Here is a 22,172-nt window from a genome sequence, read left to right on the forward strand (position 1 = left end):
TCCGCACTTCATTCTGACTGGTAAAATGTTGACATGAGTACACTGTAAGATGTTTATTCATGTTTAATGTAATTCCCAGGGCAAATTCAAAATAATCTATACAAAAAGAAATACTCAAAACACTGGATAAGTCAAAGTGGAATTCTCAAAAAAGGTAAAAGTAATATATAGGAAGGGAGAAAAAAGAAAACGGAAACAAAAAACAGAGGGAACAAACAAAAACAAAAGATAAGATGGCAAAGTTAGGTCAGAACTTACCACTGACTATAAACAGTCCAAATAAAACCAATTAAAAGAGAGATTTGGCAGCTTGGATATTAAAAAAAAAATGAGTCAACTACATGCTATCCATAAGAAACTCATTTCAAATACAATGATATAGGTAGGCTGAAAGTAAAAGGATGAGAAAATACTTCTAAGAAGTAGTCATTAGCCACATGCAGTTATCTTAATTCAAATTAAATAAAATTAATCAAATAAAATTAAATACAAACTCATTTGCCTGCCACATTTCAAGTAGATCTGTATATCAAAAAGCAGTTTTATTGTATTGGTAATGTGCCCAGTATTACTTTATTTAGAAAGTTTTCTAGAACTCTGTTATAATCTAAAATGCCTACATCATCTAAGTTACTTTATTAACAGCAGTAAATTAAGGTTTCTTTTTATTGTGGCAAAATAGACATAAAATTTACTATTTTAGTCATTTTTAAGTGTATAGCTCAGTGGCATTAAGCACACTAATGCTGCTGTGCGACTGTCATCACTACCCATCTCTAGAACTTTTATATCATCCCATACTGCAAGTCAGTATTCATTAAACAATAAATCCTCATTCTCTATCCAGCTCTGGTTACCACCCTTCTACCTTCTCCTTCTGGCTCCATGAATCTGACTATTCTAGGTACCTCATATAAATGGAATTATCCAATATCTGTCCTTATGTGACTGGCTTATTTTGTTTAGCATAACGTCTTTAAGGTTCATCCATGTTGTAGCAGGTTATCTATCCATTTACTTTCTTTTTAAAGGTTCCACTCCAATGTATGTATACACATTTTATTCACCTACTGATGGACATTTGGTTTGTTTCCATGGGTTTTAAATCTCTACTTAAAGAAACTAATGTTTACTCTCAAATTCAAACAATCTCCAGGTAGGGAGCAATCCTGGAGGTCATCTAGTTCCATAGCCTTCTAATACTTAAATCATTTGATGGAAGTTATCACAACCATGAAGTTCTGGTATTTCTCCTGTATTATCCTGAGTGAGGGTGGCTACTGCTTTAAACTGTTCATATTTCTTTTTCAAAGTTGGCAATTATCATCAGTATTTTATTTATTTTAAAGATTTTATTTATTTATTTGATAGAGAGAGAGACCATGAGAGAGGGAACACAAGCAGGGGGAGTGGGAGAGGGAGGAGGCGGCTTCCCACTGAGCAAGAAGCCTAATGTAGGGCTCGATCCCAAGACACTGGAATCATGATCTGAGCTGAAGGCAGATGCTTAATGACTGAGCCACCCAGGCGCCCCTATCATCAGTATTTTAATTAATTTATGTAACTGTGACAAATATAACAAATGTTCACATGTGTGATATACCTGCATGGGCAAGGCTAGATTTTTAAAAAATATTGTGTACAATATAGAAAATTTGCCCTTCTTATCATTTTTAAGTGTACAGTTCAGTGGCATTAAATAAACTCACATATAAATGGAATCCTCACATATGTGCTACTGTGCAACCACATAAGTATTTCTAAAACTTTTTCTGTGGCAAGGCCAGATTTTTTATGACACTCAAAAGAGCTGCAGGGAATAAAGGCAAAAGGCAAATAGCAGCACAAATTTAATTTTGGGAGGATATTCTCAAACAGATTTTATGAAGTGTGTAAGAAATAAGTTCATCTATTTAAATATATTTTAAAAAATTCATTTTTATGTAAAGAAAATGAGTGTGTTCAATCTCACCTATAAAAACTAAGCTCTGACATTAAGAAATCTTGATTTTTTTCTGACCCTTTCCACAGATACTTAAAAGGCAAGCACATATGTAGATAAAATTTATAGAATTACACTGTATGTTATGTTACTGCATTTTTTTTCATTTTATCATTCTTGCTTATAGGCAATATGGATGTATAGTTCATACTTTGCTCACTTACCCTCATTAGTTTGTTCAAGGATACTTTATGTGGAAGACCCAAAAGACTCCACTCCAAAACTGCTACAACTCATACAGGAATTCAGTAAAGTGTCAGGATATAAATCAATGCACAAAAATCAGTTGCAATTCTATACACCAACAGCAAGATAGAAGAAAGAGAAATTAAGGAGTTGATCCCATTTACAATTCACCCCAAATCGTAAGATACCTAGCAATAAACCTAACAAAAAGGCAAAGAATCTGAACTCAGAAAACTATAAAATACTCATGAAAGAAACGGAAGAAGACACAAAGAAATGGAAAAACGTTCAATGCTGATGGACTGAAAAACAAATATTGTGAAAATGTCTATGCTACCTAAAGCAATCTACAAATTTAATGCAATCCCTATCAAAATACCATAAATTTTTTTCAAAGAAATGGAACAAATAATCCTAAAATTTATATGGAACCAGAAAAGACCCTGAATAGCCAGAGAAATGTTGAAAAAGAAAACCAAAGTTGGCGGCATCACAATTCTAGACTTCAAGCTCTATCACAGAGCTATCATCATTCAAGACAGTATAGTACTGGCACAAAAACAGACTCATAGATCAATGGAACAGGACATGGAATCCAGAAATGGACCCTCAACTCTATGGTCAACTAATCTTCGACAAAACAGGAAAGAATCTCCAATGGAAAAAAGTCTCTTCAACAAATGGTGTTGGGAAAATTGGGACAGCCACATGCAGAAGAATGAAACTGGACCATTTCCTTGCACCACACACAAAAATAGACTCAAAATGCACGAAAGACCTCAATGTGAGATAGGAATCCATCAAAATCCTTGAGAATAACACAGGCAGCCACCTCTTCAACCTCAGCCGCAGCAACTTTTTCCTAGAAACACTGCCAAGGCAAGGGAAGCAAGGGCAAAAATGAACTCCTGGGACTTCAATCAAGGCCAAAAGCTTTTGCACAGCAAAGAAAAGTCAACAAAACCAAAAGACAACTGACAGAATGGGAGAAGATATTCACAAATGACATATCAGATAAAAGGCTAGTATCCAAAATCTATAAAGGACTTCTCAAACTCAACACCCAAAGAACAAATAATCCAATCAAGAAATGGGCAGAAGGGGCGCCTGGGTGGCTCAGTAGGTTAAGCCGCTGCCTTCGGCTCAGGTCATTATCTCGGGGTCCTGGGATCGAGTCCCGCATCAGGCTCTCTGCTCAGCAGGAAGCCTGCTTCCCTCTCTCTCTCTGCCTGCCTCTCTGTCTACTTGTGATCTCTCTGTCAAATAAATAAATAAAATCTTTAAAAGAAAAAAAAAGAAATGGGCAGAAGACATGAACAGACATTTCCCCAAAGAGGACATATAGACACATTGAAAAGTGCTCAGCATCACTCACCACCAGGGAAAAAGAAATCAAAACCACAATGAGATACCACCTCACACCAGTCAGAATGGCTAAAATTAAGAAGTCAGGAAACAATAAATGGAGGCGAGGATGTGAAGAAAGGGGAACTGCAAGCTGGTGCAGCCACTCTGGAAAACAGTAAGGAGTTTCCTTAAAAAGTTGAAAATAGAGCTACCCTATGACCCAGCAATTACACAACTGGGTATTTACCCTAAAAATACAAATGTAGTGATCTGAAGGAGCATGCACACCCAAATATTTATAGCAGCAATGTTCACAATAGCTAAACTAAAGAAAGAACCTAGATGTAGATGTCCATCAACAGATGAATGGATAAAGATGTGGGATGGATGTGTATGTGTGTTGTGTGTGTGTAATGGAATACTATGCAGCCATCAAAACTGAAATTTTGCCATTTGCAATGACATGGACAGAACTAGTGGGTATTATGCTAAGTGAAATAAGTCAATCAGAGAAAGACAATTATCATATGATTTATTAGTAATTTGAGAGGCAGGGTAGGGAGGGAAAAAATGAAACAAGATGGGATTGGGAGGGGGACAAACCATAAGAGACTCTTAATCTCAGGAAACAAACTGAGGGTTGCTGGGAGGTTGGAGGAGAGGCAAAGGGTGGCTGGGTAATGGACATTGGGGGAGGGTATGTGCTATGGTGAGTGCTGTGAATTGTATAAGACTGATGATTCACAGACCTGTACCCCTGAAGCAGATATTCACAGATAAAATAAAATTGAAGTAACCATAATAACCACAAACTGGTAATTCATAATTGTCACAATTATTAATGGTACTATACCTTAGTAAAAGTTCTTTACATAAGATGGGGCAATTAAGTCATGGAAACCCCATTCCTTAAGCTCCAGCTGTAACTCTCTACAGACAAAAAGAGGTACAATCACAAAACCTCTGGTAAGATCTTCTCCTTTGAGGACCCTGACTATAGTTGGTCAAGAACAGGACTTCCTATAGGAACTCTGGAGATTACTAGTCTTTGTATATAAGACTGTGGAGAAATACTGCATTTTGATATAGTGACTACTGTCTACAGAGGAACCACATGCCAGACAGAGGTTTGACTCTGGGACTGATATGTACATGTATTTTTTTATACTATAATATCTATAACATATATGATAATATATAATATTTATAATAACAAGTATTATTTGTGCCCCGAATGTTATCATAGAAGTTAAAGAGATAAAAGATGGAGGAATAGATTGAAATGAGGCATTTTTTCCCCCCTCAGCTGAGAAAAAACCCTCAGAAATATAGTGAAGGGATTTGAATTTTGAAGATGAAAGGGATATTAGATTATTTGCAGTTTAAGAAGTTTTTTAGTTCGAAATACTTATCAGGTGCCAGATATCATTCTTTTTAAAACAGTCCAGAAAGACTAACAAAGTCAGTAACTTAATGGAAGATGGGGATAGGACTCAAGACTACTCCATTCTTGGGAATCCACTGGTTTGTACAAAAATCACATATAAAAGCAGGACCAGGAGCTAGAACTACTACATTATGACAAATACTCTTTCCACTGATTTGATTAATAAGGTAAGAATAGTAGTGTAAGAACAGTTAATAAAATTTTTATCTTACTACTTCTAGAACTCACATTCGATCGGTTCAAATTAGTAATCAACTATCCTGAAAGTAAACTGCTTTTATACAACTAAAAAAATCAGAGTAGGATGGGAAAAAGTTAAGATTCCTTGTAGTAAACACCTTTCTAAATTGTCAACTGATACAAAGTCAGATAAATTCTGTAACAAAATGATGTCTGAAAAAAAAATTGCTACTGAGCCAGAATTTTGAAAGCTGAGTCTTAGAAGTAGTATTTGCTGTAAAACAACCTATAGAGAAAAATAACTGTGAAAATACCTAATGTAGCCTATTCTGATGATCCGAAAATCTGATGTCTCAGAAAAATATGTCTATAGTTGCAACTTTCAATCTATAAATATAAAAATCTACAATAAAGCCTTTTAAAAACACTAATTTAAATTTTTAATAAACTTACTAGCACAATGGGGTGCCTGGGTGGCTCAGTGGGTTGAGCCTCTGCCTTCGGATCAGGTCATGGTCCCAGGGTCCTGGGAAGGAGCCCCACATCGGGCTCTCTGCTCTGCGGGGACCCTGCTTCCCTCTCTGCCTGCCTCTCTGCCTACTTGTGATCTCTGTTAAATTAAACAAAACTAAACAAAAAAACTTACTAGCACAATATATATCTCTCACATCCTAATTCATTTTTAAAAAATATTTTAAAAAATATTTTATTTATTTATTTGAGAGTAGGGAGAAGCAGAGGGAGAGTGGGAGGGAGAAGAGGACTCCCCACTAAGCAGAGAACCTGATGTGGGACTTGATCTGACGTCTCTGGGATCATGGCCTGAGCTGAAGGCAGATGCCTAACCAACTGAGCCACCCAGGAGTCCTGCTAACTCAATTGCTATTGAGGTTTTTAAGTATAGATATGTCCATTAATACTCTTAGTACCTCTGTCTCTTTGAACTACAGAAGACAGCTCTAAGGATATATGATGTCTTTTGACATAGTACAGGTTAATAGTACTTCTGACATAGTACAGGTTAAATTAATTAAAAGAATTCTAGTTTTTCACATTGCCCAAATCCAGTAACAAATTTCTCCACCTCATATATAATTAAACAAATTTCTCATATATAATTAAGTTTTATTTACTTCACTTATATTAAATTGTTACCAATTAATACATTAGATGTTGCCTGGAGACAGCATGTACGCTAGGAAGCTTTGTAGTTCAGACAGATCTAGATCTTAATCATGGTTAAATGAGATTAAGAATATGGAAAGCACCCAATGCCTGGCACACAGTATTATTACAGTATGTACAGAACTGAGTAGTAGATGAGCTAACCTTATTGACAGATCTTGGACTCTATCAACTCTGTATGAATTAATCTTAATCTCTTAATTCCATCACTCTTCCTGAATTTCTAATCTGGACTTCTAATGACCAGATAAGAGTGCTACACAATTCCCTCTGAATGTGTCTGTCTTGTTTCAAATTTACCATTTAAAACTGAACTTAAAGTCTCAACTGATACCCCACTGCAAAATTTCTAATTTTGTTAATGATGGATACTTTCAGTTGCCTAGTCACCCAGAGCTTAATCTAGTACTCATTTTTGATTCACCTCCTCACCTCCTGTCAAAACCTGGAAATCTTCTCTCAGCTACTGTCCCTTCATAGATAAATTTGGAAAAATTACATATACTTTCTACTGATGAACATGTATTGATAAATCAAAATCATACTCTAGAATGTTAAAAAAGGTTCTGCATGGCCATTTAAGTCTTTGCTCCCTCATTTCCTTTAGTTTGCTCTCTCTGCGCTTAATTTTGTGGTTGTGGATACTATTAAATTCAGCATGGTCAATAAGCATAAAAAGCAGAAGAATGCTGAAAGCATATTAATAAACAGAGGTATGTGGGGCACCTGGCTGGCTCAGTTGGTAGAGCATGTGACTCTTGATCCTGGGGTTGTAAGTTTGAAACCCACTATACTGGATGTAGAGGTTACTTAAAAAATAAAATCTTTTGAAAAATTATAAACAGAGGTATATGATTATGGTGGAAATAAAATGCTGAGATAAACATATTAATAAAGAATGAGAAAGCATGCTGCCCCCATGAATGGGATATATCACTGAATAGTATGAATGATTCTGAAATACCCACAACAAATCCTGTAACATATGAAGGTGCTATATCCCTGTGATTAACTGATAATACTCAGGAAGTGACAAGAAAATGTAATTGGAGAAATGGAAGAACTTTTGAGTATGTGGTTCAGCACTAGAAGGCAAGGTTTCAAACTCTTTAGTCTCAGGATCCCCTGTATACTCTTAAAATCCACTGAGAATCCCAAATAGCTTTTGTTCATGGTTACCGTATTATAAATCAGAAGTTAGATATGTAAAAAATAATTATTGATTCTTTTAAAAATAATAAGCCCATTAAGTGGTGACACAACGTATTTTTCTAAAAACTACATTCTCAGACCAAAAAAAGAAAAAACAAGAGTGACACTGATTTTGTAAATAGCTTAAAGTCTGGTTTATAATATAAGCTGAATTCTTATTTCTGCATCTGCATTCAGTCTGTTGAAAACTCCATGGAATACTGTGAGAATAAGAATGAAAATAACAAACAATATCTTAATACTGTTATAAAATGGTTTTGACCTTGTAAACCCTCTGAAAGGTTCTGGGGATTGCCAGGAGAGTCCCCACACCACATTAACCACCACTTTAATGTTTAATGTTAAATCAAGAGATGGTTAGAAATGTGCAGACCAGAACTTAAAGGCTAAGCGAGGTCAATTGGAGGCTTAAACTTCTGACCCAGACCAGAAAAAGATGTTTCCTTATCTTCAAATCTGTATATCAAAAGTAGTAAAATCCACGGTCACTTAAGATAATCATAAAGGAGTGTCATATGTCATGTGTGTGTGGAGGGGAGAATCAGGAGGACCTGCTTGTGCAATGTAGATGTAATAGTTCCATGTAGGTAAAGCACAGTCAAGAAAAAGGCTTACCTAAGAGGAATAGAACTTGCTGAGAGCCTCAGGGGTTAGCAGATTAGAACAAGCAAAGAAACCACAAAAAGCAAGCACACAAGCCTAGAATTATGTGGGCCATCTTGGAACTATAAGGAGACAGCTTACAGATGGCAAAGCAAAAAGTTGAGAACTTGGATTCTTGATGATGTCACTGAATTGCTATGAATAACCAACTCTGAAGCTACCTTACTCCAGGATTTCTTGTTGGTTTTGTGTGAAATATAAATGTCTTTAATGTTTAAGTCACGTGATTCAAGATTTTCTGAAAAACAAAATGAATATTCACATAGAGATGCCCCACAGGTACTTGAACAGGTCACTGAATTCATCATCATTCCTCACCTATGCACTCTTCCTCTTGAAGTTCTGTGGCCAATGATACCACCAATCCGAAAAAGCAAAAGTCATCTATGACTTCTGCAACAGACTTAAAAAGGTCATACCCTCCCATATGTCTATGTCCTAATGTCTGGAGTTTGCAAATGTTACTTTTATGATGAAGACTTTACAGGTAGATTAAGTATCTTGGAATAGGGAGATTGCCTGGAATATTCAGGTGGGCCCTAAATACAAACGTTAGCACCCTTAAGAAGTAAAAGGAAATCTGACATCCGTACCAGAGAAGGTGATGTGAAGATGGAGCAGCAATCAGAGTGACGTGGGTTTGAAGTGAGAAGAGACAAGGAATGGATTCTCCTCCAGAGCCACATGGAAGCCGCTCAGAAGGAATGCCTGCCAACATCTTCATTTCAAAGCAGTGATATGGACTTTGAACCTCTGGCCTCCAAAACCCTGAGAGAATACGTTTGTTTTAAACCAGCCAGCTCGGGACGCCTGGGTGGCTCAGTTGGTTAAGCAGCTGCCTTCCGCTCAGGTCATGATCCCAGCATCCTGGGATCAAGTCCCACATCGGGCTCCTTGCCCCGCAGGGAGCCTGCCTCTCCCTCTGACTCTGCTTGCCACTCTGCCTGTGCTCACTCTCTGACAAATAAATAAATAAAATCTTAAAAAATAAAAAATAAAAAAATAAACCATCCAGCTCATGACATTTATAACACAATAGCCAACAGGAAACAAATACAACTTCTATCTTTCTCTTTTCCTCCTAACATAGCCTTGGTCTCTAAGGCCTATCTCATATCCATCTTTTCCTTTCCTCCTTAACCATTGCTTTGGACTACTTAAATATCCTGACTGGTCTGTCCCACCAATCCTGAATTAATCCTTCACCATTATTCAGATATTCTCCATTGTTCAAATATTCTCTAAAGTATAATCATATAAGTCCAGTACTTACTACTTCATACCTTATCTCATGAAACAAACCCTATACAGTACACCTTGTTCTTTTCAGCACTTTTATATACATATGATATTGATTTCAATATATAAAATCCTTGAGATAAGGTGGATTATCCTCCTCCCTTTATGCTGGTAAGGAAATTGAAGCAGACAGAATAAGTAACTTACCTAAAGTCATAGGACTAGTAAATAACAATTTATATCCTGATGCTAATCTTTTTGTCTCATATTCTCTCTATTACTTTTTATTTTTTTTAAGATCTTATTTATTTGACAGAGAGAGACACAGTGAGAGAGGGAACACAAGCAGAGGGAGTGGGAGAGGGAGAAGCAGGCTTCCTGGAGAGCAGGGAGCCCGATGTGGGACTGACTGGATTCTAGGACTCTGGGGGATCATGACCTTTGCTGACGGCGAATGCTTAAGGACTGAGCCATCCAGGTGCTCCATCCACTCTATTACATTTTTTGGCTGCTATCTTTTCCTCTCTACTCTCCAACATCAACTCTTTGCTCCAAACATTTTGATTTTTCTCAAAATATATCACACACATTTCCACTTCCCCTACCTCTGGTCCTTTCTTAGAATCCCCTCCTTATCAGTCTCAACAGATCAAATACTATACTTGTTCTTCCTTCTACCCTAGATGCCAGCAATACCTCTCATTTGTATGGTATTTTTCAGATTATAATGTATTTTCAAATATATATTCTTTGGATCTTAAAAACCTTGTGAAATATATGAGGAAGCCCCTTTAAAGATGAAGAAAAATTGTATCAGAGAAAATAAGTAGCCTAACAGGGGCTCCAAATCAGAAACTCGGACTTTAATTAAATCCTGTCCTAACTTTAATCAATGCTGCCCCTCCCTTCACCTAACTCCTACAGTACTTTCTGTCTTGACCCCTAATTTGGCATTTGATAGAGGACCAACTTGGGTTTTACCAGGGCTTATTCCCCAGGGACAATTCTAATATGTTAATGAAATTGATCATACCTGCGTTTTTAAAACACATTTTATAAGTACTTGAGATATACCTGATGTACAATAAATTGCATATAAAGTATACAAGTTGACTAGTTTTGACATATACATCATCACCACAATCAAGATAAGGAAAACTTCTGTGAGCCCTAGAAGTTTCTTTGTCTTTTTGCAATTTTCCCCTCTATATTCCTCTGTAGCAACTAATTATTTGCTTTTCATTTTAAATTAGCTGCATTTTCCAGAACTTTATATAATAGAATTATACAATACAGACTTTATTACTTATCTGGGTTCTTTCACTGGATAAAATTATTTTGAGATTCATCCACATTGTTGGGCTCAAGAATTTTTATTCCTTTTACTGCTGAGTACTATTCTATTGTATAGATATATTAGAATCTGTTTTTCATTTAACTGTTGACAAACTTTTGAGTTATTTCCAGTTTGAGGCTGGAAATAACAGTAGACCAGTAACCGAACTATTAGAATTTCCTCTCATTGCTTGTAGCCAGAGTCATGCTGATTGTTAATTTCTACATTAAGGGAAGATTAGTTAATATATATATTGAGTAATTCACCAGGTGTCTTTATCTCACTCTGGATTCATGATTCTGAGAAAGGGATTTAAAAATCCAGTTATAAATGAGGAAATCAAAGGTACAATTAACTTGGCCTTTGTCCTATAAATAAATAATAAAATCAGGATTTGAACAGAAGTCTATTTGACTATAAAATTCAAATTCATAGTCCCTTCCTCCTATCCCATCATGTTGCCATTCATAAGGATTCAATCACAGTATGTAAGGAATATCAGCTGTTAGTATCAATTCATTATTATTAGAAAGCAAGCTTAAAGAAAGGACAGATCTTATTCACTCTTTGGGATCCTTACATGAGAAAGCTAAATTCAAGTCCGTTTTAGCTAATTAGCATTTCAAGAGATTTCTTTTCTTCCCTGAAGAGTTTTTAAGCCCTCACACCAAGTACTCAAGAGTTTCAATGTGTTTCCTTTAGAAACACAACTACAGTGACTTTACTCAACAGGCCTTCACAGTGCTGCCAACTTTAAATGTGTCTTATTATGGATTGTACTGTCTCCCCCCCCATATGATTAATATAATCCCCAGTACCTGAAAATGTCACCTGATTTGGAAACAGGCTCTTTACAAAGGTAATCAAGTTAAAATGAGGTAATTGGGGGGGCATCTGGGTGGCTCGGTTGGTTAAGCGTCAGCCTTTAGCTCTTGTCCTGATCCCCGATCCTGGGATCAAGCCAAACAGTGGACTCAACTTCTCCCTCTACCCCTCTCCCCTGCGCATTCTCTCTCTCTCAAATAAATAAATAAAATCTTTTTAAAAAATGAGGTAATTATGATGTCATTACATAAAGGGGATATTTGAATGAAAGCAGACACACAGGGAGACTACCAAGTAAAGCCTGGAGACCTACTGCCAGAAGCCATGGCACTAACAGAAGCAAAGGGAACGGCAGAGCTTATTCCTCATAGGTTCCTTCCTTCAGAAGGAACCAACCCTGCCAATAATTTGATTCTGGACTTGATTTAACTACACTAAATTTTAGTGGACTCAACATTTCAACTAAAAGGCAGAATAGGAATAAAAAAGCAAGTCCAACTGTATGCTCTTTTTAAGAAATAAATAAGAGGACACAGGTATGTTAGAAGATTTACCATGCAAACAATGAAGACAGGTAGGCTGAGTTCCCTATTTTTATTATCAGACAGACTTCAAGACAAAAATATTATTGGAGATAGAAGTGTGTAACAGTAAGAAATGTGTGTGCACCTAATAACAATGCTTTAAAATATAAGCAGTAAACACTGACAGAGTTAAGGAGAAAGACAATACACAATAATACTTGGAACTTTTAATATCTGTCTCAATAACTGACAGAACTAGCTCCTACTCCAAAGTCACTAAAAAGACATAAAAGATCTGAATAATACCATCAACCACCTTGACCTGATATTTATAGTGCAGAATACATACTCTTTTCAAGAACAACACAGTATGCTCATCAAGACAGATATGCTGGACCATTAAGACAAATCTTAACAAAGTTTAAATGAATGAATGTACACAATGTTCTCTCAAAGGGAAAAAAAAAAAAAAAAGAAAAAGAAAATGTTCTTTCACCATACATAAACACATACGATTAGAAATCAAGGAGTTATCAAGAAAACCCCAAATATTTGGAAACAAAATACTGAAATAATTCACATGTTGACTGAAGGAAGCAACAAAGGAAACTGGAAAGTATTTTTAACTGAGTAATAATTAAAATACATCATTAAGATTTGTGGGATGTTGCTAAAGCATTGCTTGGGGTAATATTTATAGTTTTCAATACATATATTAGAAAAGAATGTCTAAAAATCAGTGGCCTATAATCACACACCTACCACCTTCTACCCATCAGAATGGCTCTTATTAAATAAAATAAAACACAACAAAACACACAAAAGTAGCAAGTGTTGGTGAGAATGTGTAAGGAAAAAATCCTTGTGCACTGTTGGTGGGAATATTAAGTATAGCCTCTGTGGAACACAGTATGGGCGTTCCTAAAACACTTAAAAAATAGAGGGGCATTTGGGTGGCTCAGTTGTTAAGCATCTGCCTTCGGCTCAGGTCATGATCCCAGGGTCCTGGGATGGAGGCCCGCATCAGGCTCCCTGGCTTGGCTGGAAGCACTCCCCCTGCTTGTGTGTTCCCTCCTTGGTTGTGTCTCTCTCTGTCAAATAAATAAATAAAATCTTAAAAAAAAAAAAAAAACTTAATAGAATATCATATTATCCAGCAATTCTACTTCTGAGTATATATCCTAAGGAAATGAGAGCAGGCACATGAACATCTTTTGTGCACAAATATCCATGGGACCATTATTCACAATAGCCAAAAGGTAGAGGTACTCCAAGTGTCCATCAACGGAAGATAAAGGAAATATGGTATACACATACAATAGAATATGATTTAGTCTTAAAAATGAAGGAAATCTGATACACAGTACAATATGAATAAATCCCAGGGACAGCTATGCTAAATGAAATAAACCAGTCACAAAAGGACATTGTCTAATACCAATATGAGGTTTAGAGAGTAGTCAAATTCACAGAAAAAAAAGTAGGAGGGTGGGTTCCAGGGGCTTGGGAAGGGAGGAGAATGGGGGTTACTGTTTAATGGGTACACAGTTATAGTTTTGCAAGATGAAGAGTTCTAGAGATGAATGGCACTAATGGTTGCATTAAGAGCGTGAATATATTTTATGCCATCGAACTGTAGACTTAAAATAGTTAAGGTAACAAGTCTTTAAAGCTGTATTTCACTAGAATTAAAAAAAAAAAAATCAATGGCCTACTGTTCTACTTTAAGAAGCTAGAAAGAGTGCAAAGCAAGCTCAAAACAAACAGAAGGAAATGAAGCACAGACATAGAGTAGGAAACAGACCCAGAACAAGTTAAAGCCCAAATGGTCCTTTAAAGAGGATCATTAGCTAGGATCCAAAATTGATAAACTTTTAGCTAAAATGATCAAGGAAAGCAAGAGGAGGAAAAAGATGGTGGGAGGCAGCAAAAAGAAAATCTGGAAAAAAGTTATTCTGAAGGACCAGGAAGGTAGAATATTCCAAAAACCAAGAGTGCAGAGTATTTCAAGGAGTGGTTGTCAGTGTCAAATGCTGCTAATAGGTCAAATAAGATATAAACCAGTCTATCTGATTTAGCCACAAGAAATATTGATGATCTTATAACAGCATATAGTAGAGTCAGACTGCAACAAAGAAAAAGAGTATACAGAAATGAGGAAGTGAAAACTGTAAGTAGAGACAATTCAATCTGAAGAAGTCTGTTTCTAAAGATAGAGCAAGAGAGTTAGTTGGAGGGAAATAAGGGCTGAAGGGAGGATACTGGTACTTTTATAGAATGGGAGAAATTAGAGAATGTTTCCTCCCCAGATATATTGTTTTTATTATAGTAAAATATAGAAATGTTTTGACAGTGGTTGGAAAGACTCAAAGAAGGAAAAGTTAAAGACAGAGGAAACAGCGATAATAGCACAAGGTCCCTACAAAGGCAGAAACTAGAGTCAGTGCATGAGTAAAAAAATTAGCCTTAAACAGAAGGAGACCCAGTGATAGGAAACAAGAGAAAAGGAAAAGTGCAGTTACAGCTAAGTTTATAGGTGGGTGGTGACAAGTAGTGAGAGTTCTTGTCTGATAGCTTTGGCTTTTCTGTTATTTCTCTTTGAAACTACAGGTAGAGGAAGACTGCTGAGAAGAGAAAAGATAAAAGTACAATTTTGAGGAAAATGAAACATGAGAAAAATGTTGAGAAAAAACCCTATAATGATGGCTAGGAGGTACCGAAGACCCAAATAAAATTGGGAGATCACAATTTGTAGTGGCAATAACCTACGGCTTTTTAGTTTTATCTCAATAAACTGCCAAAAAATAATCTGTGGCTTTGAACTAGTTTTTTTTTTTTTTAAAGAACAATAATCTTACTTAATACTTAAACAGTACTCAATATACACCAAGCATTGTTCTAAGTATTTTTACATATTAAATAATTTAATTTTCACACAATCTTGGGATAGGTAACACTTTGGTATCTTCATTTTACCAGTAAGGAAAATGAAGCACAAAGAAGTTAAGGAAACTGGCCCAAAACCACATACAGTAAGTTTAAGAGTCAAGATGTGAACCCAGTGTATGCTAGCTCTCAAAGTAAAGCTAAGTAAACCTAACTGAAGGAAGTAAAAGAAATGAGGAAGAAACAATAAAAAACAAAGAGAGGCAGTAATTCCTGTAAATAGAAATAATTCTCATACAGGTATGGTTTGTATAGTTTTATAAGGCATGGAAAAGGCATCAAAAATAAAGCAACTGTGCTCATCAAGTAAAAGAAAGCTACAAAAAAGGAAATGAGCAGTGTTGGAAGATCCAAAGCAGAAAGGAGAAGCAAAGAGACCAAAAAAAAAAAAAAAAAAAAAAAAAAAGGCGGGGGGGGGGATAGAGGAAATCAAAACGTAAAAAGGAGAAAAAAATAAAAGTAGAAGAAAGAAACTATACAACACCCTCCCTCCCCAGTTAAACAACAGCAGTACGAGAAAAACGAAATGAAGCAAAACAAGTATGCCCAAGCCCTGGAAACTCTTAACATTTTATTTTATTTTTGTTTAGACCAAAGATTTCTTAATTTTAGCAGAGAGCACAAATACAATATTTAATAGAGACTAGTACTAAATATGCTTGCTTTTGCTTGCTAAAAGTAGGTGAGGATCAGACACTTAGGTTAAGATCTGAATTAAGAGGAAATAATTTAAAAATAATTATCTAAAGTTGTTTCAGAAGTCAGAGGGGTGGAAGTTCTACAAAATCCTGATTCCAGAGATTCAAAGTCTTGGGTTATATGCTACCCCCAAGATATCTGTAGTTATGCTGAATGCACCAAAAACAATCAAAACCAAATAAATAACCAAATTCCCTCAACATATATAAAATACATACATTTTAACTACTGTAGGATAGCAATACAGAACTGACATTATAAACTGATCACTTATAAAACATTTTCAAGTTTTTAAAGCTATACCAAAAAATTACTAATAGAAGAACACTCAATGTGGAAACAAGGATGGTTCTGTTCTCCAAGAGTGAGACATTAATAAGTTTCATCTATCAGTTTTCACTATTCTAAGACAGAGATATCAATATGAAATACCATGATGATACAACTCAAGTGATTTACTCCAAAATCAGTTATGTAAAAATGTGCTAGCTAAGGTCACCCTTGGCACTAAAAATGTTAGCGAAGAAATAAATGTAATAAGTCAATATGCCCTTCAAGCAGGATTATAATATAAATCTAAGGTATACAATCATTATTTTAGATTCTATGACTAAGAATCTAGAGACTTCCAGCTCACTGTCTAAAATGGGGCAATGCATTTCCAATATAAAGAACAAAGAAGGGCGCCTGGGTGGCTCAGTGGGTTAAGCTGCTGCCTTCGGCTCAGGTCATGATCTCAGGGTCCTGGGATCGAGGCCCGCATCGGGCTCTCTGCTCAGCGGGGAGCCTGCTTCTTCCTCTCTCTCTCTCTGCCTGCCTCTATGCCTATTTGTGATCTCTCTCTGTCAAATAAATAAATAAAATCTTAAAAAAAAAAAAAAAAAAAGAGCCTCTGAACTGATGAAGTAAACCCCTTTACAACAGTCTGACTCTTGATCATTTTCGGTGACAATTTTTATCCTTTATAGGGCTAGGAAGACTTACTAAAAATTTAAGAAAATCACTGTAGGCATAGAGGATATAGCATGTTACTGGTTTTTACAGAACTATCAATGTTTTATAATAACAATATATTGCTAATCACTCCTGATATTTTATTATGAAAAATCTCAGATGGATCAAAATTTAAAGAATTTTACAGGTGAATATGTGCATAACCATACCTAGATTCTACCGTTAACATTATTATACTTGTTTTATCACATATCTATCCATCCACCAATCCATCTTGATTTTCGATGCTTATTTATTCACTTATGCAAAGTTTGACTGATTGAGAGACTATGTAGGGTGTAGGAATGGGGGGTGGGGAGAGGGAGACAGAGAATCCCATGCAGACTCTCCCAAGTGCAAAGCTAGAAGTGTGACTCAATCACATGCTCCTGAGATCATGACCTGGGGTGAAATCAAGAGCCACCCAGGCGCCCTGATGCTCTACTATTTAAATACCTATTAAAATGGTATCTAAATGCAGTTTCTGAAGCAAAGTCTGATATACTAAAGATGTGTAATAGATATGACAAGCACTTGGGGCTCTTGACATACAATCTTCAGTGTTGCTACAGGACAAACATCAGTCCCGTACTTCCTTTAATTCATGGTTAATGAAATATATTTTACTACCCATTATATTTAGCTATGAGGTGTACCAAAGTAGTATAATGCTAATTCTGAAGACAGACTTGAGTGTGAAAGCTGGATTACAGTTTCCTTACTCACAAAATAAGATATTAGCAGCCATATCAAAGAGTTAATGTGAAATTTAAATGAAATAAAATGTTTAGTACAATGCTGACTTTCTGAAAGGGTTCAACGAATGTTAGCAATATTCTTAGTGTATTTTCCCCTTCACTCTATCACAATTGGTTCTACCTGTCATGTGGTTATACATACTTATGCAACTGTTTGTGACATTTCCCCCCTTAGTTTATGTGTTCTATTATTTACTTTATGTGTTCTAATATTAGGAAATCTCTTTTTACTGAGATTGAGGACAGAATAAATGAATGGGTCCAAAGCACAGACATTCTCTATTTTCCCACTCCACTCCCTGAAGGAAATTGATGTTCACTCTGTTACCCAAAGCAGTGATAGCACACAAAGAGGAAAACACATGGGCCGCATCTTTTGCTTTTTATAGCACCTGGGTGGTAGGTGATTGAGATAAACTGACTGTCCTCTGCCCACTTTAGACAACCACTGCTCCCTCCTAAACTCTCATTTAAATACCTAATTATAATTTCTATCAAATTTTGCCCAATCCAAACAAAACATGCTGTTGTCACTGATTACACGTCCGAATGCCCTTTATATCCACAGACTGCATGTCGGGTTTTTTTGTGGCATTCAAGTAGATGGATTCATAAAACTTCCACCATCTCCATACCTCTTTAAAGACTTGATTTTTAAGTAAAGTGTGCAGAAGCTTGAAATATATTTTTCTGCTCACCTTCAAGGATTAGTCTTAATTCTTTCTCTTTGCCAGAGGAATCAGAATCTAATTGCAAAATTTAAAATTACTCCTACATCATTTCAAGGAAGTAACATACTGCTAAGCCTTCTGCAGTTAAAACATATGAGAATATATTAGATACTAAAGGGTCTACTTCATCTTAAAAATTAATTTGGGTGAGGCTTCTTTAACCATACTTTTAAAAACAGTTGTCTTTTGAACTATGTATTGAACCATATATTTGACATATTCAAAAATAAAGAAAACCCCAAAATAATAGATAAAACAAATGAACTGTATCAAATTAGTAGCTTAAATAAACAGAAAAGTATTTCAAGTGACTTCTGAACACCATAAATACTCTGATTATATACCCTTTATATCATGCACCAAGATTTTCATTTAAGAGACAAATATAAAATCAAAGAAGGAAAAGTCTGCTATGTTAAATTCGAACTGGATATATCACTATAAACTTAGAATTCAACAAATAAGCAAAAAACCATTTTTTAGTTCTTTCCTCTGAAAGGGTCTTGAAGCAATGACATTCCAGCAGCAATGAATATGAATATATCCACATCCTGATCTTGGTTTCTATATACCCTTTCTCATCAAACAGAACCAAGACTCCTTAGATAGACAGCCCATTCCAGATCTAGAACAAAGAAAGTAACAAGGTAAGCGTTGGGTATCTTGTGCCTGAAAGCACTCCAAGAATGCTCCAATGGCAATCAGGAGTGTTTAAAAAAAAAAGACACAGGAGCCAGGTTGAAAAGGTTCCTACTATCCAAATCTGGGACAATCTGATCAAAAAGAAAAATGACTGTAACAGTTCTTTTAAAAAATGAATAAATACACTAAATACCAGGAGTCCAAAGTGTATCTCGCAAAAAAAAAAAGAAGGAAAAAAAAATCTCATTTGCAACCACTGGGGTAACTATTTCTCCAATCCTTTCTCTGAATACTGATAATCAAAGGGAAAAAATCAAGCATTTACTGCACATTTGTAGGAAGAACTTTAGTTTATCCCTAGCTAATGAAGGAAATCGTTTTTACATTTTAATCTCCATAAAACAGATTTAATCAAGAGCCACCAAAGAGTGTTAAAATCACTAAGCAAAAGGTGGCCAGGAACAGGATATTTGCTTGGTGTCAAGTATTACTCCAAGATGATGTACAAATCACAAACAGCAAACCACACCCTTATAACAGATTTGGCAGTCACCACTTGAGTGGTCATTTGGCATCACTAATAGTATAGCAATCTGACAACATATACCAGTTTGTGAAGCAGTATGAAGTACATAGTATCCCTTATTCTTGCCAAAGGAGATCTAACTTCCAGTAACAGAAAATTCAAGGGGTTGGGTTATAAATTAAATGCCACTAAGAAGAAACAGACAAATCTAGAATGCCGAAGTATTCTGTAAGACAACTGGTTTGGTCAATTCAGTGTTAGAAAAAAAGGAGATGGGTATTATTCTTTTTAAAAGGGATAATCATCAAATGCAATACATTAATCTTGACTGACTTCAGAAAAGGACAAATTTCTCAAGGAGATTTTAGAATAAAGAGGAAATCTGCATACGGATTGTTAATTTAGAAAGAAGTTGATAACGATGTTTGGGATAAGTAGGAGAATGCCCTTTATTTTTAGGAAATGCATGCTCAAATAGTTGAGGGTCCTGTTGTATGCAACTTACTTTCAAATAGTCACACCCACAGAGACACAGAAAGGGAGAAGTGAGGACTGAACAATAAATATTACTCACTGAATCTACACAGTGGAGTATTCAGTATTTCTTTCTCAATTTCATTAAGACAAATTTTTCATTATAAGGTTGAAAAAGTGTTCCTGTATTGAGAGGCAAAGCAGAAATATACTCACATTGCGATTATATCTGGGTACAATTTTCACTTCTAGCTGTGTTATTTGTCTCATCTATATAAAATTAAAGTAACAGTATCTAAATCATTAGGTTGTTCTGAGGATTAAATAAGATTACATACGTAAAATGCCTGTAGTGCACAAAATAAGTAAATCTGGTTTCCATAATTAATGTTACCTTCCTAAAATACAAGACTACAGGAAAACATTTCTTTCATTATTTTCACATTGCGTGATAAGGAAACTACATTAGGTACAATTAAATATTATTAATCCACTGGCAGTCAATGTGAAGTAATGAGGGAAATGAAGATTTATATAATACTTTTTCTAATCCAATAATTCTAACTGAAAGCCTAGGCAAAAGGAAATCACAAAAATTTTACCAAGCCAAACTATTTGCCATCCTATCAAATTGTTTATGTGCTTATGGTGTTAGTCTGTATCTGAAAAAACCTGTAAGAAAATAAGTGGAAGAGAATTTTTTCCTGACCTCAACAGATTTATTTATATGTTGAAAAAACTTAAGTTTTTGTCTTCATTTCTGTAAGTTCCAGTAAAGTACACAATTACTAATCTTTATTCTAAATTCTGGTTAAGATTCATAGATCTTACAAGGATGCAATTTCCTTTCATCAGTTCTAATGTACTTGTCATTTCACTTGCAGGTAACCCCCTTTTTTCTGGCTAGGCCAGCAGAAAATAACTAGATGAAGAGTGATCCTCAGGTAGAGAGGAAAAAGAGGTGTTTGTTATTATTTTTTAAGAGTGCGATTCTTTTCTTTCCAGTACCAGAGAAAAGGCAGCAGGGGACACGGTGGGGGGGGGAGGTGGGGGGGACAGGTCTCGGGTTCGACCAGGTGAGAGGAGGTAACACCTCTGCCTTCTTTGGGTTAGGGTGTTGGGCAAATGGGCATGCAAATGATGGGGAGCACCCGGAACGATCGGGGTGATTTCCAACTGGGGGGCCGAAGGCTAGTCTCCTCCTTGAAGGATTAAATGCCAATGAGGGGACCCTATGGGGTGTCTCCCGGAGCGGATTGGGTGACAAGATCAGGCTTTCCTTTCCGTCCAGCGCCAGATGGGGGACGCGTGGTGGTGTCAGCCCCTGGGCGGACGCACCCCGAGGGCACTGGCGGCGAGGAGTGGCTAGTTATTGCCCCCGCTGGGGCCAAACGGCCCGCTTGCCCCCCTTTCCCCATTACCTGAGGGCGGCGGTGCCGGGGCCCGGAGGCCTGGTGCTCCTCCTCCTCCTCCTCCCCGCCAGGCTGAGGCGGCGAGGTGGCGGCGGCGGCGGCGGCGGCGGCGGCGACAGCCCGGGGGGAGGGGGCGGAGCGCGCGGCTCGCGGCCTCTCTCCTCCCCGGGGAGGCTGAGGGGACCCTATCTCGGGCCGCCGCGCCTAGGCCCGTGGACAGCCTGTGGCTGGGGCATGGCGGCACAACCAGCAGCGTGCCTGGGAGGTGGGAGAGGGCGAAGCGGCGGGAGGGAAGCACCCGCGGCTCTCGGAGGGGCCTGAGGGGAGGAGCGAGGGGGCCCGGAGAGCCGCGCGCTGGCGGCCGTTGGGGGCGGTTGGCCGAAGGTAGGCGGCGGTTTGGGGAGCGCGGCGACGGCTCGCGTTTTCTCGATGGGGCGGGGTGGGGAAGGGGAAAGGGAGTGAGGGGAGGGGAGGGGGAGGTTGGGAGGGAGCCGCCGCCGCGCGCGTGCGGGCCGGCGCCGCGGCCGTTGCCGCTCCGCTCACTCCAGCCTGTTTGGGGGCACTTTGTTTGTGTCCCACAGTGCTCTGCGCGGGCGGCCGGGCTGGGGAAGGGGAGGGAAAGTGGGTGGGGCAGAATGAGCTCGGGGGCGGGGCGCCAGCGGGGTTGGGGGGGGTGGCGAAAACGCGGTTAATGCGCAAGCGCAGAAGAGGCCGCTCCTGGTCCTTGGGATTTGAACTGTGGGTGGTGAGGTCTCCTTACACACCCGTGGATTTTGATACCGTCTGTGTGCGTTTGTGTATGTGCACACGTGCGGATTTACATTCATATGCGGTAGAAGTACTGC

General features: G+C 37.5%; 1 protein-coding gene across 3 annotated transcripts in view; it reads right to left on the reverse strand.

Annotated features, from left to right (window-relative positions):
- Positions 1-21,915, reverse strand: part of ZBTB44 (zinc finger and BTB domain containing 44) — a 65,143-nt gene extending 43,228 nt beyond the window's left edge. The window contains exon 1 of one of the 3 annotated variants that reach the window (XM_059185123.1): positions 21,337-21,915. The gene's annotated coding sequence lies outside the window, so the exon portion shown is untranslated. Of the gene's footprint in view, positions 1-20,015; positions 20,096-21,336 lie in introns of those variants that run through there. The other 2 variants (XM_059185088.1, XM_059185098.1) reach the window with 2 other exon arrangements.
- Between the last annotated feature and the right edge of the window lie 257 nt (positions 21,916-22,172).

The sequence above is a fragment of the Mustela lutreola genome, chromosome 1 (assembly GCF_030435805.1).
Source record: "Mustela lutreola isolate mMusLut2 chromosome 1, mMusLut2.pri, whole genome shotgun sequence".
Taxonomy (NCBI): Eukaryota; Metazoa; Chordata; class Mammalia; order Carnivora; family Mustelidae; genus Mustela; species Mustela lutreola.